Source organism: Salvelinus fontinalis, chromosome 2 (genome assembly GCF_029448725.1).
Source record: "Salvelinus fontinalis isolate EN_2023a chromosome 2, ASM2944872v1, whole genome shotgun sequence".
In the NCBI taxonomy this organism is placed as follows: Eukaryota; Metazoa; Chordata; class Actinopteri; order Salmoniformes; family Salmonidae; genus Salvelinus; species Salvelinus fontinalis.
Genome location: NC_074666.1, coordinates 34,502,366 through 34,529,917, shown reverse-complemented (window position 1 = coordinate 34,529,917; position 27,552 = coordinate 34,502,366). Strand labels below are relative to the sequence as shown.

At 42.9% G+C, this 27,552-nt stretch overlaps 1 long non-coding RNA gene across 1 annotated transcript; it reads right to left on the bottom strand.

Annotated features, from left to right (window-relative positions):
• Positions 1 to 853: 853 nt before the first annotated feature.
• On the bottom strand, positions 854 to 19,559 carry LOC129817591 (uncharacterized). The gene is made up of 3 exons (XR_008753733.1): positions 14,599 to 19,559; positions 13,772 to 14,319; positions 854 to 13,541 (listed from the first exon to the last, which is right to left on the bottom strand). It is a non-coding gene; the product is annotated as an uncharacterized LOC129817591 (long non-coding RNA).
• Positions 19,560 to 27,552: the final 7,993 nt, after the last annotated feature.

Sequence of the window (27,552 nt, the reverse complement as noted above, 5' to 3'; positions counted from 1 at the left end):
CACCTAATAATCCCCAGTTTACAATTGGCTCATTCATCCCCCTCCTCTCCCCTGTAACTATTCCCCAGGTCGTTGCTGCAAATGAGAACGTGTTCTCAGTCAACTTACCTGGTAAAATAACGGGAAAATAAAAAATAAAATAAAAAACAGAGGTGTTTGACACACCTCAACAGGCTCTAAAGATGAATGCTTAAGCCCACCTCTTTCAATTTATACTAAATGAAACCTCCACCAAGGCATGCTACCCACCCACCGACCACATTTGTGACAGAGCACAAGCTATAACTAGGTCAGGCTTCACTTTGTTTCAGAGAAATGATCACCAACAACCTCAGTAAACTGATGAACCCATGCAATGAAGAACCAAACACTGTATGTGCGTTTGAAAAATTCTGATGTTGTCATGTATTTATTTTTGTTTATACCACATCAAGTGTCAATATTGAAAGATCATGTCATCAAACTTCTCTCTATCAATTATACTTAATAGTTTTTGATTTTATTCTTCTTTTCCATACTTATTGTTTTAAAGCACATATATATTTCTTCATCTGTAGGATTCAATTGGCCTCATCAATTCTGACACAAGAAATGTGTGTAATATCCTTAAGTTGTGTTGAGTGAAGAAGAGTGTTCTGTCTTGTTGAACCATGCTTGTGTTTATGTATTCCATTTGGTTGGTTTAAGTTATATATCAATAAGGTGTTATGGTATTGGTCATGCTTGCAGATAGGGGGAGATCGTAAACATAAATTCTTCCCTGTCTGATAATGACATGCAAGCAACGAATCACAAAACTACAGTCATCAACATACTCTTGTCCTGCACATGTAATGTCCTTCTGTAACGGCAGATTTCCTCCTCTTCGTCTGAAGAGGAGGTGTAGCAGGGATCGGACCAAGACGCAGCGTAGTTAGTGTTCATCATGTTTAATAACGACAAAACCGTGAACACTACAAAATACAAAATAACAAATGTGGCAAAACCGAAACAGTCCTATCTGGTGCATAGACACATAGACAGAAGACAACCACCCACCAAACCCCAACACAAAACAGGCTACCTAAATATGGTTCCCAATCAGAGACAACGCAAAACACCTGTCTCTGATTGAGAACCATATCAGGCCATACAAGAAACCCCACATAGAAACAGACAACATAGAATGCCCACTCAGCTCACGTCCTGACCAACACTAAAACAACAAATACTTATTTTCCACCATAATTTGCAAATAAATTCATTAAAAATCCTACAATGTGATTTTCTGGATTTTTTTTCTCATTTTGTCTGTCATAGTTGAAGTGTACCTATGATGAAAATTACAGGCCTCTCTCATCTTTTTAAGTGGGAGAACTTGCACAATTGGTGGCTGACTAAATACTTTTTTGCCCCACTGTAAATACACAGGGGATAATGGGGAAGATTGGCGACACCTGGAGGGGGGTGGAGACAAGCACAAAGACAGGTGAAACAGATCAGGGCATAACAGTAACATAACCCTCCCAGTCAACCAGGTACTGGAATCCCCTGCATCGAGGTCGAACCTTCAGGAGACCTCTCACCATGTACGCTGGTTGGCCGTCGATGAGACAGGGGAGAGGGATGGGCCTGGAAACAGGAGACAAAGTTAAGACATGGTTTTAGTTCTAGACACAGGAAAGATAGGAAGTATACGGAGGGTACGGGGCAACAGAGGACGGACAACAGAGGGGTTAATGATCTTGGAGCGAGGGGGGGGGGTAAGGTCTCGGCTTCCGGGGGTGCAGCCACGGGACAATAGCAGCGCGCCAGCGCATCTGGCTTGACCTGCTTGGATACCGGTCGGTGCTGCGGAAGCGAAGTGGACCGGGCCTTACTGAACCCCTCCCGGAGGTCCTGGTACTCTGTGGGGCTGGCGGAGAGGTCCGGGGCAATTTCCAAGCCCCCCAGGAACACGTCCCGAGGCAGTCAGAGCTGACTTCAGGCAATGACTGTGGCAGGACGGGCTCCAGCCCACGATGAAGGGACCGGTAGAAACAAAATGACCAGCAATACCGCAATACAGACAACTCTAGGTGTCAAGTCTGCGTAAGCGTTCGGCTGGAGAAAGCCCTGCCCGAGCTGCATCGGCTCGGGAAGAGGTGAATCGGTAGTCTTCGGAGGCTCTTGGAGGAACTTGGGTAAGCCCCGGATCCTCTCGGGGATGTAGACGCCGGGGACTTCCGAGCTGGTCCATGTCAGCTGGGTCAGTCAGTCCCAGTTCATAGAGAGAGAAAAGAGATCATACAAAATATTTTGCTGTGACTTATGTGCATGATGTTAAAAATATTTGTTTGTCTGATGTGATTAATAAGGAGCATCCAGACGTTGCACTTGATACATTTATGAAATTGATTCTTCCGATTATTGATAACCATGCACTTGTTATTAAGCAACTGACTCTTAGAACTGCTCCATGGTTTGATGTGGAATTGAAAAGCTGTATGGTTGAAAGAGATGGGGAAAAAGGAGTGGCTAATGAGTCTAGATGCACATCTGATGCATCTAGATCAGATGCATCTAGATGCACTTACTGCAAATTGAGAAATTGTGTGACTAAACTTAACAAAAAGAAGAATATACTGTATTATGAAGCCAAGATCAATGATATAAGGAATGATGGAAAAAAACTTAAGAAATTCAACTACATCTTTCATCGAATCAGATGGCTTATTCGTCACAAAACCATTTGATGTTGCCAATTATTTTAATGATTACTTCATTGGAAAAGTGGGGAAATTTAGGCAGGAAATGCCAACAATGAACAGAGAGCCATTGTATTCATGAATAAAAAAAGCATTGTAAGAATTTTATAAAATTAGTGTGGGAGAGGTGGAAAAATTGTTAGCGATCAATAATGACAAACCTGGCATTGACAACTTAGATGGAAAGCTTCTGAGGATGGTAGCTGACTCGATGGCCACTCCTATCTGTCATATATTTAACATCTACTTCATCACAATCCTGGATCCGGGAGCACCCCCATCAGTAAAAAAGCTGACTAGCATAGCCTAGCATAGCGTCACAAGTAAATACTAGCATCTAAATATCATTAAATCACAAGTCCAAGACACCAGATGAAAGATACACATCTTGTGAATCCAGCCATCATTGCTGATTTTTAAAATGTTTTACAGGGAAGACACAATATGTATTTCTATTAGCTAACCACGATAGCAAAAGACACAACTTTTTTTCCCACCATTTTTTTCCTGCATAGGTAGCTATCACAATTTCGACCAAATAAAGATATAAATAGTCACTAACCAAGAAACAACTTCATCAGATGACAGTCTGATAACATATTTATTGTATAGCATATGTTTTGTTAGAAAAATGTGCATATTTCAGGTATAAATCATAGTTTTACATTGCAGCCACCATCACAACTCTCACCAAAGCAACTAGAATAACTACAGAGACCAACGTGAATTACCTAAATACTCATCATAAAACATTTATGAAAAATACACCGCGTACAGCAAATGAAAGACAAAGGTCTTGTGAATCCAGCCAATATTTCAGATTTTTTAAGTGTTTTAGAGCGAAAACACAATATAGCATTATATTAGCTTACTACAATAGCCAACCCCACAACAGCATTGATTCAAGCCAACAATAGCGATAACGAATAAACCAGCAAAAGATATACATTTTTTCACTAACCTTCTCAAACTTCTTCAGATGACAGTCCTATAACATCATAGTACACAATACATATAGAGTTTGTTCGAAAATGTGCATATTTAGCGGCACAAATCGTGGTTATTCAATGAGAATAGTAGCCAAGCTGCCAACAAAATGTCGGGAGAAATCTTGGGAGAGGCACCTAATCTAATCAGTAACTAATCATAAACTTGACTAGAAAATACAGGTTGGACAGCAAATGAAAGATACATTAGTTCTTAATGCAACCGCTGTGTTAGATTTTTAAAATTAACGTTACTACGACATACAGCGTGCGTTAAAGCGAGACCGCACCGAAATTAATGGCGGAATAGTAGTTTGACATTTTTCAAATGTCGTTTTAACATCATAAATACTTCTTACTTTTTGATGAGCTCCCATCAGAATCTTGGGCAAGTTGTCCCTTGTCCAGAGGAATCGTTGCTCGGTTGTAGATTGTCGCCTTCAACTTTGGAATTAGCAGTAAACATTAGCCATGTGGCGAAGACGTGCCCGACTCACTATAACGCAGCACAAAGAAATATACGAAAATCGCAATATACTGATATAAACTGATATAACTCGGTTTAAAATAACAACATTATGATGTCTTTAACATCTATATCGAATAAAATCAGAGCCGGATATATCTAAGGCCTATAACGGGAGCTTTCCAGAACGCCATCCTGAGGTCTGTCTTGCGTCATGGCGAATGTTGAAAAGACTGCACCCCACGTTCCAAGACCCTTTATATGGCCTCAGATCTGCCTAGCAACTCCATTCCAATTCTCACTATTTGCTGACATCTAGGGGAAGGCGTATGCAGTGCATCTCGACCAATAGAAGACATGCAAATGAATAAACTGACCCTAGAACAGCCTGCCTTATTTCAGATTTCTCACTTCCTCAGAGGAAGTTTGCTCCAACTTGAGTTCTGTATTACTCACAGATATAATTCAAACGGTTTTAGAAACTAGAGTGTTTTCTATCCAATAGTAATAATAATATGCATATTGTACGAGCAAGAATTGAGTACGAGGCAGTTTAATTTGGGAACGAAATTTTTACAAAGTGAAAACAGCACCCCCTATTGAGAAAAGGTTAATCGGAGTCTAGAGGAAGGTATTTGTCTTCAGGCCTGGAGGGAAGCCAAAGTTATTCCGCTACCCAAGAGTGGTAAAGCGGTCTATACTGGTACTAAAAGCAGACCTATCAGCTTGTTGCCAGCTCTTAGCAAACTATTGAAAAAAATGGTGTTTGACCAAATACAATGCTATTTCTATGTAAACAAATTGACAGACTTTCAGCATTCTTACAGAGAAGGGTACTCAACATGTACTGCACTGACACAAATGACTGATGATTGGTTGAAAGAAATTGATAACAAGAAGATTGTGGGATCTGTACTGTTTATAGCGCAGCCTTTGATATTATTGACCATAACCTGTTGTTGAGAAAACGTATGTTTTATGGCTTTTCAACCTCTGCCATATGGTGGATTCAGAGGTATCTAATATAACTTTCTTTAATGGAAGCCTCTCTAATGTAAACATGTGTGTGGTGTACCACAGGGGAGCTCTCTAGGCCCTATACTCTTTTCTATTTTTACCAATGACCTGCCACTGTCATTAAACAAAGCCTGTGTTGTGTCTGGACTATCATTAAATGTGAAGACTTATTTATATTAAATAATTTCTCTAGGTTTAATCATTATGTGATCAAACTAATCATGTAAACATTAACTAGGAAGTCAGGGCACCACAGGAAAATATTTAGATTTAGAGTTATAATTTACCGAATATAACTCTTCAGATATTTTAATATCTTATCAATTACAGTCATCTATTAATGATTATTAATTGTTACCTTTGTTAGTCTCATTCCAAACGTCGTAAAATTCTTGGTTTTCTTCACGGACCCTAGTTTCCATAATGAATCAGCAATATACAAATTGGCTTAATTGTTTATTTACTAACAAAATAATCACAGAAATACAAAACAAACAAACAGTAGATATTGGTTACTAACAATGATAGAAAAGTCCCTAGTGGGCTAAGCCGATGTGACGGCTTGGTATACAAAGGAAAGAGTTGGGGCAGAATAAGAGTAGGAAAGTCTAGATGGATTACACAAACAGTTGATAATTGTACTCATGGACATGCTAATACGTTGCACATGAACGGCCACTCATTCTGAAAGAAATTGCAATGTACATATTTACGCTTGTATGTCGTTGTCTCTCCGTTGAAAACACTTGATCATCCTGTAGAGTTCATCAGAGTCTCAGGTTAACTTTCCCAGAAGTCACAATGTCTTTCGTGGTTGTAAGTGTTTAGAATGGATACTTCAGAGTACCATTTGGAAATGTTCTCATAAATAGATGCTTCGGCGGTTGTCGGTATTCTCGTTCTAGGTTTACGTAATTTCTAACTACAGACTAGTAATTCATGTCGTCTAGAATTTGCTCCCTTTGTAGTGAATCAATAGTCTCAGAGTTTAACCATTTCTAGCCATGTAGCCAAAACTACATCTGTATGGTCTCCGTGGCCTATAGAATTGTAGCCATTCCAACGTGGGGACTCCTTCCCGGCGTTCTCTGACTTAATGTATATTTTGTAGGAAGTGGGTTTTATACTCTGTGGAAGAAGGGGCAGTTCTATGATGCCTAATGTGATGTCTGGGCTCATGGGGGTGTGGCCACTGACTACTAAATCTTTATATGAAAATCCATACTCATTTAGAAGGTTAACATCACATTACATCTTTTCACAAATAGTTTCATGTTTAATCACATATGTTTCACAATATTTAAAAGTAAACCTGACAGCTGGGAAATATACACATTAAGATATACATTTATGTGTGTTTCCCGTCCTTCATGATGTTAAAATCAAACAACTTCGATTGGATTGTTCTTCAAATGTCGACGGACCATTCCCACATTCTGAAAAATATAAATATTGTTTAGTTCTCCCATTTTGGGGATTAGAGGTTTTTAACAAAGATAAGCTCTTTGTTCTGGTAGACTCTCTGCCTCAATACCAGGTCACAGTTGCAAATGAGAACTTGTTCTCAACTAGCCTACCTGGTTAAATAAAGGTGAAATAAAAAAATACTGCATGTCAGTTTCTACCAAGTACTTATGACCATTGTAAAACCTGACATAGGAGAGAGAGAGAGAGAGAGAGAAGGGGGGAGGAGCCACAATATGCACCCAAAAGGCCACGTCGTGACACCCGTGTGTCCATGTATGCTGATGATTCAACCGTATACATTCCAGCAACCACAGCTAATGAAGTCACTGAAACCCTGAACAAGGAATTTCAGTCAGTTTTGGAATGTATGGCCAGCAATAAACTGGTCCTGAACATCTCTAAAACTAAGAGCATTGTATTTAATACATTTCATTTCCTAAGTTATAGACCTCAGCTGTATCTGGTAATGAATGGTGTGGCTGTTGAACAAGTTGAGGAGACTAAATTACTTTGTGTTACCTTGGATGGTAAACTGTCATGGTCAAAACATATAGATTTAATGGTTGTAAAGATGGGAAGAGGTCTGTCAATAATAAAGAGATGCACTGCTTTTTTGACACCACACTCCAAAAAGCAAGTCCTGCAGGCTCTAGTTTTGTCTTATCTTGATTATTGTCCAGTCATGTGGTCAAGTGCTGCAAAGAAAGCCCTAGTTAAGCTTTAGCTGGCCCAGAACAGAGCGGCACGTCTTGCTCTTCATTGTAATCAGAGGGCTAATATGCAAATACTAGGCATGCCAGTCTCTCTTGGCTAAGAGTTGAGGAAAGACTGACTGCATCACTTATTTTTATAAGAAGTATGAATGTTTTGAAAATTCCAAATGGTTTGCATTGTCAATTTACAGACAGTTCTGACACACCCCACCAGACATGCCAACAGGGGTATTTCCACAGTCCCCAAATCCAGAACAAATTAAAGAAAGCATAAGTATTATATAGGGCCATTATTGCATGGAACTCCCTTCCATCTCATATTGCTCAACTGAACAGCAAACCTGCTTTAAAAAAAACAGATGAAGCAACACCTCACAACTCCTCTCCCATATTTGACCTAGATATTCAGTGTTTTTCTTGAAATGTAGGCTGTGTGCCGTTTTTTAAATGTAAACTCAGCAAAAAAAGAAACATCCTCTCACTGTCAACTGTTTTTTTTCAGCAAACTTAACATGTGTAAATATTTGTATGAACATAACAAGAGTCAACAACTGAGACATAAACTGAACAAGTTCCACAGACATGTGACTAACATAAATGGAATAATGTGTCGCTAAACAAAGGGGGTGTCAAAATCAAAAGTAACAGTCAGTATCTGGTGTGGCAACCAGCTGCATTAAGAACTGCAGTGCATCTCCTCCTCAAGGACTGCACCAGATATGCCAGTTCTTGCCGTGAAATGTTACCCCACTCTTCCACCAAGGCACCTGCAAGTTCCCGGACATTTCTGGGGGGAATGGTCCTAGCCCTCACCCTCCAATCCAACAGGTCCCAGACGTGCTCAATGGGATTGAGATCCGGGCTCTTTGCTGGCCATGGCAAAACACTGACATTCCTGTCTTGCAGGAAATCAAGCACAGCACGAGCAGTACGGCTGGTGGCATTGTCATGCTGGAGGGTCATTTCAGGATGAGCCTGCAGGAAGGGTACCACATGAGGGAGTAGGATGTCATCCCTGTAACGCACAGCATTGAGATTGCCTGCAATGACAACAAGCTCAATCCAATGATGCTGTGCCACACCGCCCCAGACCATGATGGACCCTCCACCTCCAAATCGATCCCGCTCCAGATTACAGGCCTCAGTGGAACGCTCATTCCTTCTACGATAAACGCGAATCTGACCATCACCCCTGATGAGACAAAACCGTGACTAGTCAGTGAAGAGCACTTTTTGCCAGTCCTGTCTGGTCCAGCGACGGTGGGTTTGTGCCCATAGGCGACGTTGTTGCCGGTGATGTCTGGTGAGGACCTGGCTTTACAACAGGCCTACAAGCCCTCAGTCCAGCCTCTCTCAGCCTATTGCGGACAGTCTGAGCACTGATGGAGGGATTGTGCGTTCCTGGTGTAATTCGGGCAGTTGTTGTTGCCATCCTGTACCTGTCCCGCAGGTGTGATGTTCGGATGTACCGATCCTGTGCAGGTGTTATTACACGTGGTCTCCCACTGCGAGGACGATCAGCTGTCCGTCCTGTCTCCCTGTAGTGCTGTCTTAGGCGTCTCACAGTACGGACATTGAAATTTATTGCCCTGCCACATCTGCAGTCCTCATGCCTCCTTGCTGCATGCCTAAGGCACGTTCACACAGATGAGCAGGGACCTTGGGCATCTTTCTTTTGGTGTTTTTCCAGAGTCAGTGGAAAGGCCTATTTAGTGTCCTATGTTTTCATAACTGTGACCTTAATTGCCTACCGTCTGTAAGCTATTAGTGTCTTAACGACCGTTCCACAGGTGCATGTTAATTCATTGTTTATGGTTCATTGAACAAGCATGGGAAACAGTGTTTAAACCCTTTACAATGAAGATCTGTGAAGTTATTTGGATTTTTACAAAATATCTTTGAAAGACAGAGTCCTGAAAAGGGGACGTTTCTTTTTTTGCTGAGTTTATTTAGTTCCGTCCTTGAGCGGTTCTTGTCTATTAATGTTCTGTATTATGACATGTTTTATGATGTGTGAGAACCCCAGAAAGTGTAACTGCTACTTTCGCAACAGCTAATGGGGATCCTAATAAAATACCCATTTAGAAAAACCTGACCACAAGTACCACTGCCTATATAGTACATTTTCCCCACAGTTAAAATATACTGAAAACATATGTAAACGCAACATGCAAAGTATTGGTTCCATATTTCATGAGCTGAAATAAAAGATCCCAGAAAATGTTCATACGCACAAAAGATTATTTCTCTAAAATGTTGTGTACAAATTTGTTTACATTTCTGTTAGTGAGAATTTCTTGTTTCAAACGAAAATCCATCCACCTGACAGGTGTGGCATATCAAGAAGCTGATTAAACAGCATGATCATTACACAACACAACACAATACCACAGACATTTCAAATTTTGAGGGAGTGTGCAATTGACATGCTGACTGCAGAAATGTCCACCAGAGCTGTTGCCAGAGAATTGAATGTTAATTTCTCTACCATAAGCTGCCTCCAATGTCATTTTAGAGAATTTGTTAGTACGTCCAACCGGTCTTGCAATCGCAGACCACTTGTAACCACGTCAGCCCAGGACCTCCAAATTCCGGCTTCTTCACCTGCGGGATCATGAGACCAGCCACCCAGACAGTTTATGAAACAGAGGAGCAATTCTGTCCGTAATAAAGCCCTTTTCTTGGTTAAAACTCTTTCTGATTGGCTGGGCCTGGCTCCCCAGTAGGTGGACCTGGCTCCCAAGTGGGTGGGCCCTCCCATGTCTATGCACCTGCCAAGTCATGTGAAATCCATAGAATAGGGCATATGAATGTATTTCAATTGACTGATTTCATTATATGAACTGTAACTCAGTAAAATCATTGAAATTGTTGCATGTTGCATTTATATTTCTGTTCAGTATAATATCGTCGTCTTGGTATTCAGTAAGCAAAACCATCTAAATAATTCTGAACTGAAAGGTTGTCCAATGTTGACTTCTATAAATCTCTTGGGGAAAATTAATCTGGCCAAGGTTACATGATGTTATATTTTAAATATAACATCATGTAACAGCTTTTTTTAGAAAAAGCTGTTGCGCAGCAACTCACTGCCTTCCTGAAGACAAACAATGTATACGAAATGCTTCAGTCTGGTTTTAGACCCCATCATAGCACTGAGACTGCACTTGTGAAGGTGGTAAATTACCTTTTAATGGCGTCAGACCGAGTCTCTGCATCTGTCCTCGTGCTACTAGACCTTAGTGCTGCCTTTGACACCGTCGATCACCACATTCTTTTGGAGAGACTGGAAACCCTAATTGGTCTACACGGACAAGTTCTGGCCTGGTTTAGATCTTACCTGTCGGAAAGATTTCAGTTTGTCTCTGTGAATGGTTTGTCCTCTGACAAATCAACTGTACATTTCGGTGTTCCTCAAGGTTCCGTTTTAGGACCACTATTGTTTTCACTATATATTTTACCTCTTGGGGATGTTATTTGAAAACATAATGTTAACTTTCACTGCTATGCGGATGACACACAGCTGTACATTTCAATGAAACATGGTGAAGCCCCAAAATTGCCCTCGCTAGAAGCCTGTGTTTCAGACATAAGGAAGTGGATGGCTGAAAACTTTCTACTCTTAAACTCGGACAAAACAGAGATGCTTGTTCTAGGTCCCAAGAAACAAAGAGATCTTCTGTTAAATCTGACAATTCATCTTGATGGTTGTAAAGTCGTCTCAAATAAAACTGTGAAGGACCTCGGCGTTACTCTTGACCCTGATCTCTCTTTTGACGAACATATCAAGACTGTTTCAAGGACAGCTTTTTTCCATCTACGTAACATTGCAAAAATCAGACATTTTCTGTCCAAAAATGATGCAGAAAAATTAATACATGCATTTGTTACTTCTAGGTTAGACTACTGCAATGCTCTACTTTCCGGCTACCCGGATAAAGCACTAAATAAACTTCAGTTAGTGCTAAATACGGCTGCTAGAATCCTGACTAGAACCAAGAAATTTGATCATATTACTCCAGTGCTAGCTTCCCTACACTGGCTTCCTGTTAAGGCAAGGGCTGATTTCAAGGTTTTACTGTTAACCTATAAAGCGTTACATGGGCTTGCTCCTACCTATCTTTCCGAGTTGGTCCTGCCGTACATACCTATACGTACGCTACGGTCACAAGACGCAGGCCTCCTAATTGTCCCTAGAATTTCTAAGCAAACAGCGGGAGGCAGGGCTTTCTCCTATAGATCTCCATTTTTATGGAACGGTCTGCCTACCCATGTGAGAGACGCAGACTCGGTCTCAACCTTTAAGTCTTTACTGAAGACTCATCTCTTCAGTAGGTCATATGATTGAGTGTAGTCTGGCCCAGGAGTGTGAAGGTGAACGGAAAGGCTCTGGAGCAACGAACCGCCCTTGCTGTCTCTGCCTGGCCGGTTCCCCTCTCTCCACTGGGATTCTCTGCCTCTAACCCTATTACAGGGGCTGAGTCACTGGCTTACTGGTGCTCTTTCATGCCGTCCCTGGGAGGGGTGCGTCACTTGAGTGGGTTGAGTTACTGACGTGATCTTCCTGTCTGGGTTGGCGCCCCCCTTGGTTTGTGCTGTGGTGGAGATCTTTGTGGGCTATACTCGGCCTTGTCTCAGGATTGTAAGTTGGTGGTTGAAGATATCCCTCTAGGTGGTGCGGGGGCTGTGCTTTGGCAAAGTGGGTGGGGTTTTTCCTTCCTGTTTGGCCCTGTCCGGGGGTATCTTCGGATGGGGCCACAGTGTCTCCTGACCGCTCCTGTCTCAGCCTCCAGTATCTATGCTGCAGTAGTTTATGTGTCGGGGGGCTAGGGTCAGTTGGTTATACCTGGAGTACTTCTCCTGTCTTATCCAGTGTCCTGTGTGAATTTAAGTATGCTCTCTCTAATTCTCTCGTTCTCTCTTTCTTTCTCTCTCTCTGAGAACCTGAGCCCTAGGACCATACGTCACGGCATGATGACTCCTTGCTGTCCCCAGTCCACCTGGCCTTGCTGCTATTCCAGTTTCAACTGTTCTGCCTGCGGTTATGGAACCGCCACCTGTCCTAGACCTGCTGTTTTCAACTCTTAATGATCGGCTATGAAAAGCCAACTGAAAATTATTCATGATTATTATTTGACCATGCTTGTCACTTATGAACATTTTGAACATCTTGGCATAGTTCTGTTATAATCTCCACCCGGCACAGCCAGAAGAGGACTGGCCACCCCTCATAGCCTGGTTCCTCTCTAGGTTTCTTCCTAGGTTTTGGCCTTTCTAGGGAGTTTTTCCTAGCCACCGTGCTTCTACACCTGCATTGCTTGCTGTTTGGGGTTTTAGGCTGGGTTTCTGTACAGCACTTCGAGATATTAGCTGATGTACGAAGGGCTATATAAAATAAACTTGATTGAAAATAAACTTGATTGAAATACAAAGCAAATTCAAAACAGGAAGACTGATAAAATGCCATTTTGTCACATTTATGCCTCTTTAATTGACCACATTGTAAAAATTCAAAGCTCAGTGACTGACAATATCATTATTTGGCCATTGATTGCAGAAATCACTCCTTGACCTTTGATTGGATGTTATGAAACACCTTCCATTCCGCATTCATTCCCAAACGAGGGAGATGCCACATTGGTAAGTACTAAAAAAAGAATCATCCACAAACAGCATTTCCAAACAAAATTATAAAAAAGTTTAATTTCACACTCATCCGTAGACAACAGGGGAAGGCTTTTCAGTGCTGTATGCTAAAAGGGGTGTATGACGCTGACGGGTCAAAGGGCTTTAAGTCCGTCAGAGCCCTTGGTTATCCAGGTCTTTTACACAGGACAGTGTTAATAATGTGTTGTTTAAAAATAAATCCCAAAGATGTATTTTGACTCCTTGGTATAAACAATGAGGAAATCTAATTGGCAAGGGTATTCAACTCTTACCCTACAAGGTCCAAGGCTTGCTGGGTTTCTGTTCTACCTGACCATTAATTATACCCACCTAGTGTCCCAGGTCTAAATCAGTTCCTGATTGGGGGGGTGGGGGGGGGGGGGGTTGTTTACCTTGAATATCCTGACCAGCCAGTGCTCTGTAGCGTAGGTCTCGTCCAGCTCAAAGTCCTCGTTGCCTATCTCAACTTTTTTCACTTAGTCATAGCAAGGGGGGCACTCTGGAAAAAGAGTTATAACATCAGGACTAGAGCCAAAATGATGAAGAGGAATATAATATTTTGACACCCACAGTCCTCTATGGAGACTTATGAAAATCGGGAGAAATATTATATTCGTTTGAAGGGATAGAGGATGATGTCAGACAAGCAGGAATTCCTGAATAAATAGGAAAAATCACACTTATCAGTCCCATGTTTAGTCATCAATACAGAAAATAAAAACACCTCACCTGGCCCACTCTGGAGATGTGTGTGTTGTTCCACGTGTTGTTGTCCACTGAATTGTTCGATTGGCCATAGCCGTTATCTGATAGCCGTAATCCCACCATGACATCACTTTAGCATCCACTGGGGTGTTGTGGCGGAGCCAGTAGTAGTCCTCTCTAAAGTCATCAAAGATGATTTGGCTGCCATCTCTGCCGTGGGCTGACAGGACGATAGCAGGGGAGGGGTATGCGTAGCTGGTCACCCAGGTGGAGTGAAAAGTGTAGGTGATGAGTGTAACAGCTTAACTTTAGTCCGTCCCCTCGCCCCGACCCGGGCGCGAACCAGGGACCCTCTGCACACATCAACAACTGACACCCATGAAGCATCGTTACCCATCGCTCCACAAATGACACGGCCCTTGCAGAGCAAGGGGAACCACTACTTAAAGGTCTCAAAGCGAGTGACGTAACCGATTGAAACGCTATTAGCACGCACCACCGCTAACTAGCTAGCCATTTCACATCCGTTACATGAGGAAGGAGGTCATGACCAGAATCATCCCGTTGGCCACCTGGAGGACAAAATGGTACAGGATGTCATGGTGCCGAATGCTAAGAAGACTTTCAGATCTATACAAGAGTCTAGGGGTTAGGGGTTGTTACTAGACCGGGCCTAGATCTCACTAGAGATCCCTTATCAGCCCTTATCAAAAGTTGGAATGACATCCAGTAGCAATGGATACATTCTCAGCGCTGCATTTCGGTGTCATGAACAAACATTTATTGTACAGTGCCATCTGGGGGTCAAGTTAGCAGCATCATCATGCCCTGAAGGATCCTTCCTCGCTTACCTCGTTTTTGATGGGGTAGATGGCGTCCTGCTGCTTCTTGCTCTTCTTGTCTGGCCGGCTGATGACCAGGTTCTTTATGTAGGTGGTGAGGACCTGGGACACACCGATACCTGACAGGGTACATATAACTGCGACCAGGACCAGCATCAGACGCACCTGAGGAAAGAAGCAGCTGGATCAGTTAGACACACAACCCCTCCGTAGTGTTTTACCTGACGATTATATCTGCTACTATCCCCAAGGTTTGGAAGGCGGCCCATGCACTCCCCCTTCACAAATTTGGTGACCCGTGACCTAAATAATTATCGTCCTATTTCTAAACTTTCTTGCCTTGCTAAAATATTAGAATGCTTGACTAATTATAAGCTAAGATCTTCCTCATCTTTGCAATGTATTCTAAATGTATGTCAGTCAGGTTTTAGACCATCCCTAGTTATAAATTATGTGTTTGACTGTATGGATAAAAGGCTATATTGTGCTGCCCTCTTCATTGACCTGTCACAGGCTTTCAATACTGTTGATCACTCACTGCTAATTCAGAGGCTTTCCTCAATTAGCCTAGACCAAGCTGCATGCAACTGGTTTAATAATTACTTAACCTGTTGAGGCTGGGGGCGCTGTTGTCACTATTTATGCTAATCGTGTATTTTTTGAAACGGCTTCCTACAAAATTCTTGATCGTACAATATGCATATTATTATTATTATTGGATAGAAAACAGTCTATAGTTTCTATAGGAGTTGAAATTTTGTCTCTAAGTGGAACAGAACCCATTCTACAGCAATTTCCCTGACATGGAGTCAGATTTCAGAAATTTTGGCCCCTGATCTGGAGTCAGTTAAAAGGCCACTGTTATTGCTATGAGTATACGGACACTGCTTACGTCTTCCCCTGGATGCCTTTACGTGATGACGATTTGAATGGGGTCGATTGCGCGTTCACAGGCACTATAAATTAAAAAACCCTGTAGCTAGTCACTCTTTTGGAGCTGCGTCATGCGCCTGGAGGACACCGACCCGCACCTGTTCCAAGCATTAGTGTTGGGAGTAATCTTTCTCCGGTCATGTTAAGACTCGTTATAGGAGTTAAAAACATCATAAGGTAGTTAATTTAAAGTGTTTTATAGCAATTTATATCCGTTTAGTGCGATTTTGGGACATTTATTTCTGAAACGCTGTGAATCGCTGGGCACGCTTCCAGTTCATGCTGAACGCAGTTGGCATTTCCACATGGCAAGAGGACAGCTTTCCACCAAAAGACGATTAGACCCAAGAAAGGATCCTTTGCCCAAGATACTGATGGAAGAACAGCTCAAAGTAGGAAATTTTTATTATGATAAATCGTGTTTCTGTCGAAAAATGTTAGTGGCTTAGGACGCCATGTTTTTTGACGTAGCTTCGCTTGGCGCAAACTGTATTGAAAAGTAAGGATACTTTAAAAAATGTAATTCCGCGATTGTATTAAGAATTAAATTGTCTATCAATCGCTGTCCACCCTATATTTTTTAGTCACGTTTATGAGTATTTATGTATACGAGTAGCTCACTGTCTAATATGGCGCACGGACATTTTCTCACCAGCTGGGCTACTTTTTCCATTGTCTAACCATGATTTTGGTGGCTAAATATGCACATTTTCGAACAAACTGTATATGCATGTTGTAATGTGATGTTACAGGGGTGTCATCTGAAGAATTCTGAGAAGGTTAGTGAAAAAAATAATATATTTTGGCGATGTTTACGTTATCGCTCACTTTGGCTAGAATTAATGCTGGGGTAATGTTTGCACATGTGCTATGCTAATATAACGATTTATTGTGTTTTCGCTGTAAGACACTTAGAAAATCTGAAATATTGTCTGTATTCACAGGATCTGTGTCTTTCGATTAGTGTATGCTGTGTATTTTTACGAAATGTTTGATGATTAGTAAGTAGGTAAACACGTTGCTCTATGTAGTTATTCTAGTCCATTTGTGACGGTGGGTGCAATTGTAACCTATGCCATCTACCTGAAATATGCACATTTTTCTAACAAAACCTATCCCATACCATAAATATGTTATCAGACTGTCATCTGATGAGTTTTTTTCTTGGTTAGGGGCTATAAATATCTTAGTTTAGCCGAATTGGTGATGGCTACTGGTGTTGGTGGACAAAGAAAAGATGGTGGATTATGCTAATGTGTTTTTAGCTAATAGATTTACATCTTTACATATTGTGTCTTCCCTGTAAAACATTTTAAAAATCGGACATGTTGGCTGGATTCACAAGATCTGTGTCTTTCATTAGCTGTATTGGACTTTAATGTGTGAAAGTTAAATATTTAAAAAAAAAAATTTTTTTGAATTTCGCGGCTCTGCCTTTTCAGTGGGGGTGGGGGGGGTGTGCCGCTAGCGGCACCCTCATCCTAGACAGGTTAAACAGAGAAAACTTAATGTGTATCTACTGATGGTGTTAAATCAGGTTTCCGGGAATATTACAAAAGGTATCCCGCAGGGGTCGATTCTATGTCCTGTACTTTTTACTGGTTACATTAACAATATCGACTTGTCTGTAAAAACAATTGTAACCTGCACTTGTATGCCAATGATACTGTTGTGTATGTTATTGCCCCCATGGTTGACCAGGCTCTATCTGAACTAGTCTGCCTTCATTGTATTACAGAAAAACTTGACCTGAAATTAGTGTTGAATGTAGGTAAAACTAAGTATATGTTGATCTCCAGAGTGCATAAAAAGAACTGATGATTTAAGCATATGTACTTTGGATGGTGTCCATATTGATCGTGTCCCTTAAAAATATCTGGGCATCTGGATAGATGAAAAGCTGTCTTTTAAAAAGCATATTGATTAGGGGAATGATAATATCATATTCTGCTAAATTTAAATCTGATTTAGAAATTAAAATAAATCACTATTTTAGAAAATGTCCATAATAATCTTTATATGGTGAAGGAAAAAAATCACTTTTCTGAACATAAGCAGCAATATTATCTTTAACTTTTGAAGAAAGCCAATAACTATAGGTTAAACTCAAATTAAGCATATTTAACAGCAAATAAACCTGGTAAATATCTCACTGCGCTCACAAAATGAATACATGCTAAACCAGTTATAGTTTTAAAAGATAAACATACAAAAGCGGCAATTAGAAATAACAATGCGATGAATTACACATTTATATATCACTTAATTCAATACTTCCTAGTTCCATGTATCAAACACCTATTTCAGTTCTATTAAAACCAGGAAAATCTAGAGAGTACCCTCCTGATTACAGACCCATACGTTTAATAACTTCTGATAATAGAATAAAAACAAAGCTTATAAGCAATAGCATGGCAAAAGTCTTACCAGACTTGATACATGTTGACCAAACATTGTTCATTAAAAATAGACACTTACGAACAAATACAAGAACATGTTTCAGTTTAATACATTACGCAAAAAAACAAGATATAGATTAATCAATAATGGCTGTTGATGCCGAAAAGGCTTTAGATGGTCTTGAACTGACTTTTCTATTCAAAACTGTGGAAGCTTTCAATTTTCCAGCTGAAATAATACATGTAATACAAATATTGTATAAATATCCTAAAGCAAAAATATATTCAAACAATACATTATCTGATGAAATTGCTTTAGAAAGGGGAACAAGGCAGGGATGTCCTCTCCTCTCCTGTTTGCACTGGCAATTGAACCGCTTGCAAAAATAATTAGACAGGACTTAAATGTAACAGGTATCAGTGTTAGTAAACATGAATATAAACGAAACGTATTTGCAGATGATCTCCTGATATACCTAACCAATACTGAAAACAGTGCCCCCTTTACTTAAAATATTTTCAGAATATTCAAAAATATCAGCTTATAAAATGAACTAGGAAAAAAAGAAATAATGGCGATAGGAAATATATGATGTACAGCAATCTTTTAAGTGGAACAACAAAATATTAAATACTTAGGATGCTTAGTAAGTGATAACAAACAACAAATATTTGAATATAACTTTATTCCATTACTGAATAATATGAAAAGAGAGCTAAACAAATGGAATAATCTTCCCATAAATATTACAGGTAGAATAAACCTCTTTAGAATGGCATGGCTGCCAAAGTTTTTGTATCCATTTTCAATAATACCCATAATACCAATTACCCCACTGGTTATATGGGCAAATAAAATTCATAGAATAAAAAGGAACGTTTTACATCTTCCTAAGTCTGACGGTGGTTTTAACCTTCCAGACTTGGAAATGTATCAACATGCTACCAAAGGCTTTAACTTGCGACATATAGTTGAATGCACTAAAGAGGAACAATGGGTACATATTGAATGCCCATCCCCAAGATATTTTTAGGTGACTATTTTCAAAGGAAAAGCTAAGAACATTAACAACTTCAAATTTAAGAACACTATAACGATATGGAAGAAAATGAAACGTACAGTATTTTACAAGAACCAATATCCCTCTGTAGAAACACAACCCTATGGAATAATCCTTGGATAGCTTTTCAGAACTCACTGATAAATTGGCCAACATGGTAAACTAAAGCCATTGAAACCATAAAAGACTTGGTAACGGGAAATACATGTATTTCCATGACAGAATTGAAAAGTAATTTTGGACTGACCAATGTAGATAGTTTCAAGTACATGCCACTTAAAAGTTACATATCACGAAATTATATCACAAGAGACCCAGAGACTGAAAAATAGCTTCTATCTCAAGGCCATCAAAATGTTAAACAGCCATCACTAACACAGAGAGGCTGCTGCCTACATACAGACTTGAAATCATTGGCCACTAACAAATGGATCACTAGTCACTTTATTAATGCCACTTTAATAAAAATGTTTCCATATCTGGCATTTTTATTTTATTAAACCTTTATTTAACTAGGCTAGTCAGTTAACCTTTCTGAACCACCCATCCCGGATTCGGGATAATTGTCATCAGAAACGCTAACTAGCATAGCTTAGCCTAGCGCGAACGGTATATAATAAAATATAATTTCATGAAAACACAAGTGCAATATTGCAAAACACAGCTTAGCCTTTTGTTAATCCATCTCTCGTCTCAGATTTTGAAATTATGCTTTACAGCGCAAGCAATACTTGCATTTGTGCAAATGTATCGATTGCTCGACAAAACAATAAGAACACTTAGCGTCAGGTAACTTGGTCACGAAAATCAGAAAAGCAATCAAATTAATCGTTTACCTTTGATGATCTTCGGATGGTTTCACTCACGAGACTCCCAGTTAGACAGCAAATGTTCCTTTTGTTCCATAAAGATATTTTTTATATCCAAATACCTCCGTTTGTTTGCTGCGTTATGCCCAGGAATCCACCGGAAATAGCGTTCGCGACAACGCCGGAAAAAAATCCAAATTATATCCATAATGTCCACAGAAACATGTCAAACGTTGTTTATAATCCATCTTCAGGGTGTTTTTCAAATATCTATTCGATAATATATCAACCGGGACAGTTGGCTTTTCACTAGGACCGAGAGGAACAATGGCTGCCTTTCACTTTGCGCAAAAATCACTCAGAGAGCCCCCACCTATCCACTTACGCAATGTGGTCGTTCACGCTCATCCTTCAAAATAAAAGCCTGAAACTATGTCTAAAGGCTGTTAACACCTTAGGGAAGACATAGAAAAAGAAGTCTTATTGATATACCTTTATATGGGCAATAGGAATGCATGGGAACAGAGAGGTCTCAAAAACAGGGCCACTTCCTGGTTGGATTTTCCTCAGGTTTTCGCCTGCAATATCAGTTCTGTTTAACTCACAGACAAAACTTTTACAGTTTTGGAAACTTCAGAGTGTTTTCTATCCTAATCTGACTATTATATGCATATTCTAGTTTCGGGGGCTGAGAAATAGGCAGTTTCAAATGGGTACGCCTTTAGACAAAAGCGAAAACTGCGCCCCCCTAGTTCTAAGAGGTTTTAAGAACAAATTATTATTTACAACGATGGCCTACCCTGGCCAAACCCGGCGACGCTGGGCAAATTGCGCGTCGCCCTATGGGACTCCCAATCACGTCCGGATGTGATACAACCTGGATTCAAACCAGGGACTGTAGTGATGCCTCTTGCACTGAGATGCAGTGCCATAGACCCCTATTCCACTCAGGAGCATTACTCATCCCATATGTACAGTTGAAGTCGGAAGTTTACATACACTGAGGTTGGAGTCAAGAAAACTACTTTTTCAACCACTCCAAAAATGTCTTGTTAACAAACTATAGCTTTGGCAAGTTGGTTAGGACATCTACTTTGTGCGTGACACAAGTCATTTTTCCAACAATTGTTTACAGACAGATTGTTTCACTTATTGTGTCACAATTCCAGTGGGTCAGAAGTTTACATACCTTAAGTTGACTATGCCTTTAAACATCTTTGAACATTTCAGAAAATGATGTCATGGCTTTAGAAGCTTCTTATAGGCTAATTGACATCATTTGAGTCAATTGGAGGTGTACCTGTGGATGTATTTCAAAGCCTACCTTCAATCTTAATGCCTCTTTGCTTGACATCATGGGAAAATCAAAAAAAATCAGCCAAGACCACAGAACACAGATTGTAGACCACAAGTCTGCTTCATCCTTGGGAGCAATTTCCAAACGCCTGAAGGTACCACGTTCATCTGTACAAACATTAGTACCCAAGTATAAACACCATGGGACCACGCAGCCGTCATAGCGCTAAGGAAGAAGACGCGTTCTGTCTCCTAGAGATGACCGTACTTTGGTGCGAAAAGTGCAAATCCATCCCATAACAACAGCAAAGGACCTTGTGAAGATGCTGGAGGAAACAGGTAAAAAAGTATCTATATCCACAGTAAAACAAGTCCTATATCGACATAACCTGAAATGTCACTGCTCCAAAACTGCCATTAAAAAGCCAGACCATGGTTTGCAACTACACATGGGGACAAAGATTGTACTTTTTGGAGAATTATCCTGTGGTCTGATGAAACAAAAATAGAACTGTTTGGCCATAATGATGTTATGTTTGGAGGAAAAAGAGTGACTTGCAAGCTGAAGAACACCATCCCAACTGTGAAGCATGGGGGTGGCAGCATGTTGTGGGGGTGCTTTGCTGCAAGAGGGACTGGTGCACTTCACAAAATAGATGGCATCATGAGGAAGAAAATTATTTGGATATATTGAAGCAACATCTCAAGACATCAGTCAGGAAGTTAAAGCTTGGTCGCAAATGGACATACTTCCAAAGTTGTGGCAAAATGGCTTATAGACAACAAAGTCAAGGTATTGGAGTGGCCATCATAAAGCCCTGACCTCAATCTCATAGAAACTTTGTGGGCAGAACTGAAAAAGCGTGTCGAGCAAGGAGGCCTACAAACCTGACTCAGTTACACCAGCTCTGTCAGGAGGAATGGGACAACATTTACCCAACTTATTGTGGGAAGCTTGTGGAAGGCTAGTTGAAACATTTGACCCAAGTTAAACAATTTAAAGGCAATGCTACCAAATACTAATTGAGTGTATGTAAACTTCTGACCCACTGGGAATGTGATGAAAGAAATAAAATCTGAAATAAATCATACTCTCTACTATCATTCTGACATTTCACATTCTTAAAATAAAGTGGTGATCCTAACTGACCTAAGACAGAGAATTTTTACTAGGATTAAAATGTCTGGAATTGTGAAAAACTGAGTATAAATGTATTTGGCTAAGGCACAGGTGTCAAACTCATTCCACGGAGGGCCGAGTGTCTGCGGGTTTTCGCTCCACCCTTGTACTTGATTGATGAATTAACATCACTAATTAGTTAGGAACTCCCCACACCTGGTTGTCTAGGGCTTTATTGAAAGGAAAGACCAAAAACCTGCAGACACAAGGCCCTCCGTGGAATGAGTTTGACACCCCTGGGCTAAGGTGTATGTAAACTTCCGACTTCAGCTGTATTTTATACCATCTTGCCTATGCTGGTCGGTCATTGCTCATCCATATATTTATATGTACATATTACCCACAACACATCCCTTTACTTACATTTTAGGTAGTTGTTGTGGAATTGTTAGATTACTTGTTATATTACTGCACTGTCGGAACTAGAATCACAAGCATTTCGCTACACTTGCAATAACATCTGCTAATCATGTGTATGTCACCAATACAATTGGATTCGATTTCAATTTGAAATCTTTTGGACATCAGAGCAACCTTGATATAATCTTTTTTGAGTCAGAAAAAGATGTTCATATGATAGGGAAGGTCTACAAAACCTTGCAGAAGGCATTTCCAACTAACAATCTGTAAAGGCAGTCATTGTTGTTCTCCCCCTTAGACGAGGAGGAGCATGGATAGGACCAAGATGCGGATTGAGGGAAATAAGCCATCTTTTAATGAAAACAGCAAACAAGACACTACAAAACTACAAAACAACAAACGTGACTAACCTTCAACCGTCCATGTGTGGACACAGGAACAAACACCCACAAAACCCCAGTGAAACCCTGGCTGCCATAGTATGACTCTCAATTAGAGACAAACGATACACACCTGTCTCTAATTGAGAATCATACCAGGCCGAACACAAAACCCAACCTAGAAATACAAAACATAGACTGCCCACCCAAAACACACGCCCTGACCATAAACACATACAAAAACAACATAAAACAGGTCAGGACCGTTACAGAACCCCCCCCTCAAGGTGCGAACGCCGGGCGCACCAGCACAAAGTCCAGGGGAGGGTCTGGGTGGGCAGTTGACCACGGTGGTGGCTCAGGCTGAGGGCGAGGTCCCCACCCCACCATAATCAATCCCCGCTTCTTTATCCCCCTCCCAATGACCACCCTCCCACTAACACCACCTAAATGAAGGGGCAGCACCGGGACAAGGGGCAGCACCGGGACAAGGGGCAGCACCGGGACAAGGGGCAGGTCCTGGGCTGAGGGACTCCGGCAGGTCCTGGGCTGAGGGACTCCGGCAGGTCCTGGGCTGAGGGACTCCGGCAGGTCCTGGGCTGAGGGACTCCGGCAGGTCCTGGGCTGAGGGACTCCGGCAGGTCCTGGGCTGAGGGACTCCGGCAGGTCCTGGGCTGAGGGACTCCGGCAGGTCCTGGGCTGAGGGACTCCGGCAGGTCCTGGGCTGAGGGACTCCGGCAGGTCCTGGGCTGAGGGACTCCGGCAGGTCCTGGGCTGAGGGACTCCGGCAGGTCCTGGGCTGAGGGACTCCGGCAGGTCCTGGGCTGAGGGACTCCGGCAGGTCCTGGGCTGAGGGACTCCGGCAGGTCCTGGGCTGAGGGACTCCGGCAGGTCCTGGGCTGAGGGACTCCGGCAGGTCCTGGGCTGAGGGACTCCGGCAGGTCCTGGGCTGAGGGACTCCGGCAGGTCCTGGGCTGAGGGACTCCGGCAGGTCCTGGGCTGAGGGACTCCGGCAGGTCCTGGGCTGAGGGACTCCGGCAGGTCCTGGGCTGAGGGACTCCGGCAGGTCCTGGGCTGAGGGACTCCGGCAGGTCCTGGGCTGAGGGACTCCGGCAGGTCCTGGGCTGAGGGACTCCGGCAGGTCCTGGGCTGAGGGACTCCGGCAGGTCCTGGGCTGAGGGACTCCGGCAGGTCCTGGGCTGAGGGACTCCGGCAGGTCCTGGGCTGAGGGACTCCGGCAGGTCCTGGGCTGAGGGACTCCGGCAGGTCCTGGGCTGAGGGACTCCGGCAGGTCCTGGGCTGAGGGACTCCGGCAGGTCCTGGGCTGAGGGACTCCGGCAGGTCCTGGGCTGAGGGACTCCGGCAGGTCCTGGGCTGAGGGACTCCGGCAGGTCCTGGGCTGAGGGACTCCGGCAGGTCCTGGGCTGAGGGACTCCGGCAGGTCCTGGGCTGAGGGACTCCGGCAGGTCCTGGGCTGAGGGACTCCGGCAGGTCCTGGGCTGAGGGACTCCGGCAGGTCCTGGGCTGAGGGACTCCGGCAGGTCCTGGGCTGAGGGACTCCGGCAGGTCCTGGGCTGAGGGACTCCGGCAGGTCCTGGGCTGAGGGACTCCGGCAGGTCCTGGGCTGAGGGACTCCGGCAGGTCCTGGGCTGAGGGACTCCGGCAGGTCCTGGGCTGAGGGACTCCGGCAGGTCCTGGGCTGAGGGACTCCGGCAGGTCCTGGCTGGACGGCTCTGGCAGGTCCTGGCTGGACGGCTCTGGCAGGTCCTGGCTGGACGGCTCTGGCAGGTCCTGGCTGGACGGCTCTGGCAGGTCCTGGCTGGACGGCTCTGGCAGGTCCTGGCAGGACGGCTCTGGCAGGTCATGGCAGGACGGCTCTGGCAGGTCATGGCAGGACGGCTCTGGCTGGTCATGGCAGGACGGCTCTGGCTGGTCATGGCAGGACGGCTCTGGCTGGTCATGGCAGGACGGCTCTGGCTGGTCATGGCAGGACGGTTCTGGCTGGTCATGGCAGGACGGCTCTGGCTGGTCATGGCAGGACGGCTCTGGCGCTAGGCAGACGGCAGACTCTGGCCGGCTGAGACGCACTATAGGCCTGGTGCGTGGTACCGGAACTGGAGGCACCGGGCCGTGGGCACGCACCTCAGGGCGAGTGCGGGGAACAGGAACTGGGCACACTGGACTCTCATGGCGCACTCCAGGCCTGGTGCGTGGTACCGGAACTGGAGGCACCGGGCTGGAGACCCGCACCATAGGGAGAGTGCGTGGAAGAGGAACAGGGCTCTGGAGATGCACTGGAAGCCTGGTGCGTGGTACCGGAACTGGTGGTACTGAGCTGGGGTGGGAAGGTGGCGCCGGATATACCGGACCGTGAAGGAGGACACGTGCTCTTGAGCACCGAGCCTCCCCAACCTCACCAGGTTGAATGGTCCCCGTAGCCCTGCCAGTGCGGCGAGGTGGAATAGCCCGCACTGGGCTATGCAGGCGAACCGGGGACACCACCTGTAAGGCTGGTGCCATGTACGCCGGCCCGAGGAGACGTACTGGAGACCAGATACGTTGGGCCGGCTTCATGGCACTCGGCTCGATGCCCAACCTAGCCCTCCCAGTGCGGCAAGGTGGAATAGCCCGCACTGGGCTAAGCACGCGTACTGGGGACACCGTGCGCTTTACCGCATAACACGGTGTCTGACCAGTACGACGCCCTCTTACTCCACGGCAAGCCCGGGGAGTTGGCTCAGGTATCCAACCCGGCTTCGCCACACTCCCCTTTAGCCCCCCCCCAAGAAATTTTTGGGTGAGCCTCTCGGGCTTCCAGCCTCTCATACGTGCTGCCTCCTCAATCCACCGCTCCTGGGCTGTGGCTGCCTTCTTCTCCTCCCGAGAGCGGCGATTCTCTCCAACCTTAGCCCAGGGTCCTTCTCCGTTGAATATTTGTTCCCAACTCCATTCCTCTTCTCTCCATTGCTTTAGTTCCTTTTCTCTCTCCTCAATCCGCTTGGTCCTGTTGTGGTGGGTGTTTCTGTAACGGCGTTCCTCTCTCTCTTCATAAGAAGAGGAGGAGTAGTGATCGAGCCAAGGAGCAGCGGGTTGTGAATACATGATTAATTTTATTTACAAGACAAAACGAAACAAACTATACTTGAATAAACTAACAAAATAACAAAACGAAAGTAGACAGACTTAGTACGACGAACTGACATAACCCATGCAGAACGAACGAACAAGTACTTACTACAAAAACGCACGAACAAACCGAAACAATCCCATATGGTGTAACATCGACACAGACACAGGAGACAATCACCCACAAACAAACAGTGAGAACACCCTACCTAAATATGACTCTTAATTAGAGGAGAACGCAAAACACCTGCCTCTAATTAAGAGCCATACCAGGCAACCAAAACCAACATAGAAACAGATAACATAGACTGCCCACCCAAAACACATGCCCTGACCTAAACAATATACAAAAACAACATAAAACAGGTCAGGACCGTTACACAATCTCTTTAAAAAATATATAAACTATTGGAACCAAGATCTAAAAGAACTGATGTTGGTACAAGATGGAGGGAAATACAGGTAACAAAAATGTATGCTTGATACAGTATAAACTAATGTGTAGAGTTTATTATACAAGAAACAAAAGTCACAAATTCTACAACATAATGACAGAGTCATGCCATTGTGTCAGTGATGGCTAATTGACGGACTTGGAAGTCCATCAATTAGCCATCATTGGCACAATGGAAAAATCAAATGATTTATTATTGAAATATTGAATTAGCATGGGCAACTGAAAAAAACAAATTGGTACAATTTAAGACCAAGTGGCAAACAATAATGCAGGCACTAGGAATGGGGGTGTGAGCATATTGATGAGTTAGTTAAAAAACCTCTCTGAACCACCCATCCCGGATCCGGGATCATTGTCATCAGAAACGCTGACTAGCATAGCCTAGCCTAGCGCCACAGGTATATAATATAATATAATTTCATGAAATCACTACAGTCCAATACAGCAAATGAAAGATAAACATCTTGTGAATCCAGCCAACATGTCCGATTTTTAAAATGTTTTACAGCGAAAACACAACATATTTATGTTAGCTCACCACCATATCTCAAAAAAACACAGCCATCTTTTCACAGCAAAGATAGCTTCCACAAAACCCACAAATAGAGATAAAATTAATCACTAACCTTTGAACAACTTCATCAGATGACAGTCATATGAATCATGTTATACAATACATTTATGTTTTGTTTGATAATGTGCATATTTATAGCAAGAAATCGTGGTTTTACATTGGCGCCATGTTCAGAAATGTCTCCAAAATAGCGAGAGTATTTACAGATAGCCACGTGAAATACTCATCATAAAACTTTGATGAAGATACATGTTTAACATATAATTAAAGATACACTGGTTCTTAATGCAATCGCTGTGTTAGATTTAAAAAAGAACTTTAGTAAAAAGTAGAGGTCGACCGATTAATCGGAATGGCCGATTAATCGGGGCCGATTTCAAGTTTTCAT